Below are 10,856 nucleotides of genomic sequence, written 5' to 3'. Positions count from 1 at the left end.
GAGATACAAGAGAAATCAGAAAACCAATACAAAAATAAATAAATATAGATAATGAATGAGACATGTATCAAGGAGATAGATATCTTTTAAAAGAAATCTAAACAAAAATTATAGAAGTTTACTGAAGGAAAAAGAAAATAGATTTAAAGATTCAATAATAGAAGAAAAGAAGAATCAAATGAATTTTCAGAACTTGAAAACAGATCTTTCAAAATAATCTACTCAGACAAAAATAAGGAGAGAAGAATAAAAGAGAATGAACAAAGACTTTGAGATGTTTGGGACTAAATATAGTGACTAAACTTACAAATTATCCATATTTTTGAGGGGTAAAAAACATCAACATTTTGGAAAACCTATTTAAGAAAATAATTGAAAACAAAGTTTAAGAAAACTTCCCATGTCTAGCAACAGAGTTAGACATCCATATACAGGAAGCCCAGCAATCACCAGAAAAATACATCGCAAAAGGGGCTTCATCATGGCATATGATAATCTGAATATCTCAAGTCAAAGTGAAAGAAATAATTCTAAAATCAGTAAAAGAACAGCATCTAGTCATTTATAAAGGAAACCACACTGGCCAGAAGAGAATGGGGTGGCGCTTTTAAAGTTGAAAGAAAAAGAAACTGCCTGCAAAAAATTTTACATTAAGCTAGATTAACCTTCAAAAATGAAGAAGACATAAAGTCTTACCCTGACAAATAAATGCTAGGGAAACTGATTACCACTAGACTGGGCCTACAAGAGATGTTCAAAGGATTTCTAATATAAAAACAAAAGATTGATATTCACCGTCATTACAACATGTCAAAGTATAAAACAGGTCTTAAAAACAGAAAAAAAAAATCACAACATGACAGAATTTTATCAAACACAAATATAAATAGATAAAAGAAAAAATAAAACAACTAGAAAACAACATGACAGAAACAAAACCTTACATATCAATATTAATCTTGAATACAAATCAATTAAATTCTGCATTATGTGGTATAGATTTAGGAGATGGATAAGAAAAGTTGATCCAATACTATGTTGCCTACAAGAATTTCATCTTACCTGTAAGGCACATACAGACTAAAAGTAAACGGAGGTATATATTAACACAAACAGAAACCAAAAGCAAGCAGGAGTATCTATACTTATATCAACTAAAACAGACTTTAAACAAAAAACAGTAACACAAAGGATAAAGGTAATCATCCAATAATAAAGAATCAATTCAGCAAGAGGACATAACAGTTCTAAATATATATGCACCCAACATCAAAGCACCCAGATTTAAAAAATAAATATTACTAAACCTATAGAAAGAGATAGACAGTAATACAATAATAGTAGAGAAAATAAAATTCTACTCACAGCATTAGAGAGATCATTGAAATAGAAAAGTTAGAAAATAAATATTGGACTTAAATTGGACTTTAGACCCATGACCTAAAAGACATCTACAGAACATGCTTCTCACTCAACCACAGAATATACACCCATCATCAAAACATAGAACATTCTGCAACATAGATCATGTAGTAAGCAATAAAACAAGTCACAACAAAGTACCCTCAAAAATCAAAATAATATTATATCAACTACCTTTTTAGACCACAGTAGAATAAAACTACAAATCAATATCAAGAGGAATTTCAGAAACTATAAAATTACAAAGAAATTAAACAACATACTCTTAAACAGTCACAATGTCAGTTGAGAAAATAAGATGGTCAGCCGGGGGTGGTGGCTCACACCTGTAACACCAGCACTTTGGGAGGCTGAAGCAGGTGGATCACCTGAAGTCAGGAGTTTGAGACTAGCCTGGGAAAAATGGCAAAACCCTGTGTCTACCAAAAATACAAAAAAAAAAACTGGGTGTGGTGGTGTTCACCTGTGGACCCAGCTACTCGTGAGGCTGAGGAGGGAGGATCGCTTGAGCCTGGGAGGTGAAGGTTGCAGTGAGCCAAGATTGTGCCACTGCACTCCAGCCTGGGTGACAGAGTGAGACCCCCATCTCAAGTAAAAAATTAAGATGAAAAGTAAAAATTTGTAGGAACAAATTGGAAATAGAAACGCAATATAATAAAAGCTGTGAGACGCCGCAAAAATAGTACTAAGCAGTTTATAGCACTAAATGCCTGCATCAAAAAAGTAGAAAGCTTACATGTTAAGGACCTAACATCACACTTCAGGAAACTAGAAAATTAATAACAAACCAAATTCCAAGTTAGAAGAAGAAAAAAATAACAAAAATAAGAACAGAATCAAGTGAAATAAAGACCAAAAGCAATACAAATTATCAGCAGAATAAAGGGTTAATTCTTCAAAAAGACAAAATTGACAAATTGCTAGCTAGACTAACTGCAAAAACAAGAGAGATCTAAATAAACAAAATCAGAAATAAAAGAATAGACATTACAATGGATACAACAGTAATAAAAAAGATCATTGTGTTTCTATACACAAACAATGATCCAACTGAGAACCAAATCAAGAAGGCAATCTCATTTACAGTAGCTACAAAAATAAATAAAATACATAGGAACATATGGGAGATCTCTACAGGTAAATTATAAAACACATTGATTAGGCAAAATGTAAATGCCACAAAAAGGAAAACAGCTCATGCTCATGGATCTAAAGAATTAATATTGGTAAAATAACCATACTGCCCAAAGCAATCTACAGACTTACTGCAATCTCTATAAAAATATCTGCATTATTTTTTACAGAATTAGATGAAAACTACCATAAAATTCATAAGAAAGGGGCCCAAAGAGCCAAAGCAATCCTAAGCAAAAAGAACAAAGCTTGTGGCATCACTTACCTGACTTCAAATTATACTGCAACACAATAGTAACCAAATCGGCATGGTACTGGTATAAAAACAGACATGTAGATTAAGGAAACAGAATAGAAAACCCAGAAATAAAGTCATATATCTTCAGTCAACTGATATTTGACTAAACTGATTAGAACATACACCAGAGGAAGAACACCCTGTTTAATAAATAGTGCTGAGAAAATTGGATTACCATATACAGAAGAATAAAAACAGACCCCTATCACTCACCAGATACAAAAATCAACTCAAGATGAATTAAAGTAAGACCCAAAGCTATAAAATACTAAAAGAAGATATAAGAAAAATTCTTCTGGGCATTGGTTTGTGCAAAGTATTCATGACTAAAACCTCAAACATGCAATAAACAAAAGTAAAGGAAAATAGACAAATGGGACTCAAACTAAAAAATTTTGGCACGGCAAAAAATAAAAATAAAAAAAAATCAACAGGTTAAATAGTCAATCTGCAGAATAAAAGAATGTATTTGTAAACTATGTGCCAACATGGAACTAATATTCAGAATTTACAATAAACAACTCAAATCATCACAGTAATAAAAGCAAAGAATTGCATTGAAAAATGGGCAAATAACTAGGCATTTTTCAAAAAAGGCAACAAATAGCCAACATTCATATTTTAAAAATGCTCAATATCACTAATTAGCAGAGAAACAGAAAGTAATACCACAATGAGATATTACATTAGCCATAGTGGCTACTATTAAAAAGAAAAACACATAATAAACGTTGGCAAAGATGTGGAGAAAGGGGAACACTCTATACACTGTCAGCAGAAACATATAAATTAACGCAACCTCTGTACAAAACAATATGGAAATTTTTCAAATAACTAAGAACAATTTGATTTGAAATCTCATCACTGGGGATCTACCCATAAAAAGAATTTATTACATTAAAGTGATAGATACATTGGCACGTTTATTGTATCATACAAGAGCAAACCATATATACAATAAGAGTTTAATATCCAAAATATATAAGAAATTCAAAGCAAAGGCAAATATAATAATAATGATGATAATCCAACTGAAAAATAGACAGAAGACTGACAAAATATTTTGCCAACAAATATATACAAATGACCAATAGGTATACAAAAGAGTGCTCAATATCACCTACCATCAGGCAGTTGCAAATGAAAACAATGATGAGCCATCACTTCAAATCTACGAGGATTGCAAAAATCAGAAAGAAAAAACAGAGAAATAACAGGCAATGTTTGTCATTGATGTTCCTGAGATTCCTGAAGCAAATCTTAATAACACCACTGCTCTCACACATTTCAGACATGATGGAAAAAGAAAACTTTAAAAATGATTTAACACGCAGTTCCTCAAAAATAAAGATATTCTTGTATCCCCCCCTCAATGCCATGGAAGAGCAGGCATATCATGCAGTACCTTATAAGCCATAAAGAAGACTCTGACTCTCATGGTAATCTCAAAGGAAAATCACAGAATGGGAAGTCGAGTCCTTAGAGAATTTAAGGGTATGGGACAGAAGATGCTCCTATTTGAGAGCAAGAGGAAAAAGTGGCTTTTTAGGAAACATTTCCATTGAAGCAGAGTGTCCCATATCACATTTTAAGGTCTGGCATTCTTTTTGACCTTTGTACCTCTGGTCTGTGTTATCTGCTTCATTCATGCCTACCTACCTGAATATTTGACTACTGTCTCATGTCTCTTCACATTCCAGGGCTCTTTTATTTGCTCAAGGCAGGAGATCAGATGAGGGTTAGAGACAGCAAGACCTATTTTGTTGGAAAAAGTAACATGACTTGCTGGGATTCTCCAATCACCAACCTAGTACTGTGTTCAGTAGAGAGGAGAGAATATTATGAAAGATTCTAGAAAATTAATTTCAAAATACTGTTTTATGACAGAACCTTTAGAATATTTAAAACATATTTTACATTTCTGGGTCCTTAGCTCTACTATCCAACACTAATGAATTTAAAATTGGTGATGAATATTGGATTTCAATATTTGGGCAACAATATTTTATGCCACTGAATTTCTAGATTTCTGCTAACATAGAGTAAAGCATGCAGATTAGCTCAAGAAAGGGGAAGGTTTCTGTTAAGATAACATCTTGAAGATTTTTTTATTCCAAAAAGCCTTCAAGTTTTCCTTGAAAGTACTGGCCTAAAAAGTAATTTAAGCAGACCAAAAACTCCCAAAATCATTCTCAAAGGGAGAAAATAGAAACCTTAAGGTGTATTAGGAATTCTGGGGAAAAATTATTCTCACCTAGGGAAACCAGGTTTCTGTAGTTTTCTAACATCACATCCCTACACAAATTCCACTGAGCAGGATTCAGACATTCCCACTCCTTCTAAAATATGGCCACATCCTTCAATGTTAGCAGTTTCTAAAACACACACACACACACACACACACACACACACACACACACACACACACACACATATTTAGCAAGTGGCCACAGACAGAATTCTTAATTTGACTGTAGGTGTTTGAGAGTTAAGAGAGTTGACTCTGTTTTACATGAGAGACTTGAATTACCCAAGAAGATACTGTTTAATACAGAAAGATTCTCTAATGTATTCCCTCATTCTGAGGAAAGAGAATGAAATAAGATCCACAAAGCCAGTGTAGGTACTATAGTTTTCTGAATGATGCAGCATACAATTCATGGCATAAACACAAGCATATACAGTTTTGAGTGCTGTATTTACATTATACAGAGTAAGTTGTATATAGTTCTCATATGGAGAAGTCACAATAAGTTAGAAGGTACCTCTCATATGTTAATGTGTATATCAGTAAACTGGAGATTTTGTTAAAATGCGTATTCTAATTCAAGAGACCCGGGATGAGACTTGAGTTTCTGCATTGCTAACAAACTCATCAATGGTGCCAATGATTCTAGCTAAGAAAAATATTTTGTACAACATCTAGTAAGTGACAGAACCTGGATTTTATACCAGTGAATAAAACCGGTAAACAAAGATGACAACCTTCATTTTCTGAAGCAAGGTAGAAACAAAGAGAAACTAATAAGAAGGGGGCACTTCCAGGTTAAATGTGATTGTTTATGCACATTGATCAGAAAGTCTCTCCAAGATACCCGCTAATGATAGAGTTCAAAGAAAAAGTAACTTTGTGGTGGAGGAATCCTTTAGAGAGCACCTTAACCAAGTGAATAAAACTATCAGGACAAATTGGTATCAGGTGCTGATACATATAGGAGGATTCAACATGACTTCTGCAAGGTTACTGGCCAAAAAACTTAAACCGTAATCGGAATCTAATCATAAAAAACATCAGTTTTATGTAAAATTCAAGCCACATATGTTTCCCATGTTTTGTGATTTCTAATAATGTATTTAAATACTCTCTCTTTAGCATCCTAGAAGACACATTTGTAAAAATTAATCCTTTTTCCTGTCTTCCAAATTATCCCAGGCAATTAATTCTATCCTTTTTAAGTGTGCATTTAAAAGTTATGTTCTTCATAAAGCTGATGGAGCATCCAGATGAAACATAAACAGTGTACTTTTCTACTCACTGATATCTGAGGACCCAGCACCATCCTCAAAAAGAATGTTTTATATCCCCACCTGCCCAGACTGATTTGTCAACAAAGGCAATACTTTCAATGTTTCAGAGTATAAATTCAAGGTGAGAATTATTTGTGATATGTAAGAAGCCTGGATGGAGAGAATGAAGATAAGGCTCTGGTATAGAGGGGAGAGTTATTTTAAAGAGGTCCTTTCACTATCATGAGAAGAAAAGGAAAAAGGTAGTTAAAATAATCTTGTTAGGCAGAAACATCAGAAGTAGAAATGGAAATGACTGCAATTCTAGAGACATGATATTCTAGAAGAAAAAGTGGACACAGGTTTTCACCTGGGACACACTTATCTGAGAATCGGCCATTTTTTCTCTCTTCTCTGATTCTTTCTCAAGAGAGATTAACCGAACAAATCTCACCTTCATCTTGAGAATGTGTCTGTAAAGGCATCAGGACAAACTTTTTACCTGGTACCACCACACCCACAGGCAGAAGGACCTTAAAGTGCAGAAAACGTTCTCTCCTCCTCTCCTTTGTTGTAGAATTCAGAAACAATGACCAGCTAAATAAAGATGAAATTGTGACTTTCTCATTTTTCTGCCCTTTGGTAGTCTCCCTTGCCACAGACTCCACTGGTTTCTGTTACAGCAATGGGAATACGGGCTAAACTGACCTGCCCACTACCAAACCCAAGCAGAGCAGCCTCTGTGATCTCCCTTCAGGAAAAAAGCTTAACTCAACTCTCCTGAAAGGATTTGGGAGCCAGTATGCTTTACCCTGGCTTCACCTTGGAATCACATGAGACAATTAATTAAAACGACATGAATGATTCCACCCAGAACAACAGGTAGAATCAGTGGCAACGGCACAGGTGACGGCATTTCTTCAAACTGGCCAGACGCTCTTAAATGGAAGTTTAGGGTGAGAGTCACTTAGCTAAGCATTGCCTCTCCAGCTTTCATGTGCATATAAATTATTTGGTATTCCAGATCTCACTGTAAGAAAATGCGATTCTGTTGGTTTGGAAGGGAGCTCGTTAGTTAGCTTTTTTTTTTTTTTTTTTTTTTGAGACAGAGTCTCGCTGTGACGTGCAGACTGCAGTGCAGTGGTGCGATCTGGGCTCACTGCAAGCTCCACCTCCTGGGTTCACGCCATTCTCCTGCCTCAACCTCCCGAGTAGCTGGGACTACAGGCGCCCAATACCATGCCCAGCTAATTTTTTTGTATTTTTAGTAGAGACAGAGTTTTACCATATTGGCCAGGCTGGTCTTGAACTCCTGACCTCGTGATCCACCCGCCTCGGCCTCCCAGAGTGCTGGGATTACCGGCATGAGTCACTGCGCCCAGCCTTAGTTAGCTTTTTTAAAGTCCCCTGTTAATTCTGATGTTTTTCCCTCTAAACCCATTTTCATTATTACTCAGCTAGAGAAAGGCAAAGGACACAGAGTCCTTTACACCCAACTATCTTATCTTAACACAGGCTCTGTTGGTTCTCAGTGAAGACCACAGATCTTCAACCTTGAATGATCTTACTTTTTTTTTTTTTTTTTTTTTTTGAGACGGAGTCTTGCTCTGTTGCCCAGGCTGGAGTGCAGTGGCACAATCTTGGCTCACTGCAACCTCTGCCTCCCGGGTTCAAGTGATTCTCCTACCTCAGCTTCCCAAGTAACTGGGATTACAGGTACATGCCACCACACCTGGCTGGTTTTTGTATTTTTAGTAGAGACGTATTTCACCATGTTGGTCAGGCTGGTCTGATCTCCTGACCTCATGATCCACCCACTCAGCCTCCCAAAGTGCTGGGACTACAGGCATGAGCCACCATGCCCAGCCCTTTGTCTTTTTTTTTTTTTTTTTTTTTTTTTTTAAGCCTAGGCTTGAAGGCCATGCTGCCAGTCAGGTTGCAGTCACCACTCACAGCTCAAGATGCTCACCTGCCCCAACTTCCTATGGCAGTAGTAGAGGCTGTGCCTGCAGTGGTGTGCGAAGGGGGAAAAGGGGTCTCATTCTCTGTGCCTGAGCCACTGCACAGAGATCGTGCAGGTGGTGGGAGGGCATTTCACTCTTTATTTGCAGAGCTAAGGACAGTTTTCACACCTGTTGAGAGCAAAATTACTTTTCACGGTCCCCAAGCAGGCAGCTCTTGGACTCTGAAAGTACAATGCTTTGATTTTCTTTTGTCCCAGTTTTGCCTTCTTGGTTCACTGAACTCCCCTCTTTCCCAGGAGCAGCACTCTGTAGGGCTAAACTTCTGGGGAACTGCGTCATTCCTGGGTCCAGCCAGCTCTGGGCCACTGCAGCCCTCCAAGCTGGCACTGGCCAATGTCAGCGGCAGCTCCTGAGATGCAGAGATAGGGGAACTGAGGTTCCCAGGGCTGGAGTCAGTCCCCCGATACCTGTATTTTCCCAGTGGCATCCTGACACAACCACTTGCATCTTGGTGGAAAGTGAGTAACACAGTAGGAGTCCCCAGTCTGGTGCTATGCCCTCAAGAGTTCTTGTAGTCAACAGCCGTGTTAGTGTCAGGGTTCATGAGAACAAAGGAGCTCTCCCACAACTCTGTGGCAGTCCACAGGGGAAATGCAGGCTGGAAACATTCCCCACTTACCTGTCCTCAGCGATGCTGAGGCCCTCCAGGTTCCTAGCAGCTCTCTGCTGAGTTGGCCTCTTGCTTCCTTTTCCTTCGCTTCCTCAGGTTTTCTCTGAGTTCTCAATTAGGTTCTAGTGTTCTTTGACTGATATTCTATTCGAGGTATAATTACCTGTTCACAGTTTATATTGTTCTTTCTAGGGAGAACTGGCATCCAATGTCACTAGTTTACCATCTTGAGCCCCTTTTCTTTTTTAAATATTTTACCTACATGTATGTTTTCACAATTACCATGCAATGTAACAATTACTTGATGTCAGGTTGTACAGATGTGCTATAATTTTCGTTACTGTTGTTACTGAATAACCTGATTTTGTTTCCTTTTTTGCACATTATTTATTTAAAATATTAGGTAGTGGATGAGATACTATCTCAAACCAGTTATAAAGGTTATTATTAAAAAGTTCAAAGATAACAGATGCTGCTGCCAGGCACGGTGGCTCATGCCTGTAATCCCAACACTTCTGGAGGCCGAGGCAGGTGGATCACAAGGTCAAGAGACGGAGACCATCCTGGCCAACATGGTGAAACCCCGTCTCTACTAAAAATACAAAAATTAGCTGGGAGTGGTGGCACACACCTGTAGTCCCAGCTACTAGGGAGGCTGAGGCAGGAGAATCACCTGAACCCTGAAGGCAGAGGTTGCAGCGAGCCGCGATCGTGCCACTAGTTGTACTCCAGCCTGGCACTCCAGTCTGGCAATGGAGTGAGGGGGGAAAAAAAGGGGAGGGCTGGGCATGGTAGCTCATGCCTATAATCCCAGCACTTTGGGAAGCTGAGGTGGGCAGATCGCCTGAGGTCGGGAGTTTGAGACCAGCCTGCCCAACATGGTGAAACCCCGTCTCTACTAAAAACACATAATTAGCCGGGCATGGTAGTAGGCTCCTGTAATTTCAGTTACTTGGGAGACTGAGGCAGGATAATTGCCTCAACCTGGGAGGTGGAGGTTGCAGTGAGCCAAGATTGTGTCATTGCACACCAACCTGGGCAACAAGAGCAAAACTTGGTCACAAAAAAATAAAAAAGTAACAGATGCTGCAAAGGTTGTGGTGGAAGTGGAATACTTCTACGCTGCTGATGGGAATGTAAATTAGTCCAGTCATTGTGGAAAGCACTATGGTGATTTCTCAAAGAACTACAAACAGAAGCACCATTTGACGGAGGAATTTCATTATTGGGTACATAGCCAAATATAAATTATTGTATCATAAAGACACATGTTCATTGCACCATTATTCACAATAGCAATATCATGGAATCAACCTAAATGCGCATCAACAGAAGACCAGATAAATAGGTACATAGAAGACCAGATAATGTGGTATATACTCCATGGAATACTACATAACTATAAAGAAGAATGAGATCCAGTAATTTGCAACAACATGAGCTGCAGGTCATTATGATAAGTGAAATAAGCCAGGAAAGGAAATGCAAACATTTTACTATAGGCTGGGAGAGTTACGGGGGCGGTTGGGAAGAAGAGGGGATAGTTAATGAACACAAAAAGTAGTTAGAACAAATGAAAAAGACCTAGTATTTGATAACAACAGGATAACTATAGTCAATAATAATGTAATTGTACATTTTAATTTATCTGAGAGTATAATTGGATTATTTATAACACAAAGAATAAATGCTTGAGAGGATGGATACTTCATTCTCAATGATATAATTATATATTGCATGTCTGTATCAACATCTCATGTATCCCATAAATATATACACAAATAAATATTTTAAAATATTTTTGGCCAGGTGCGGTGGCTGACGCTTGTAATCCCAGAACTTTGGGAGGCCGAGGCAGGCA

Source organism: Macaca nemestrina, chromosome 4 (genome assembly GCF_043159975.1).
Source record: "Macaca nemestrina isolate mMacNem1 chromosome 4, mMacNem.hap1, whole genome shotgun sequence".
NCBI classification, from domain to species: Eukaryota; Metazoa; Chordata; class Mammalia; order Primates; family Cercopithecidae; genus Macaca; species Macaca nemestrina.
Note: the sequence above shows the minus strand (reverse complement) of the source record.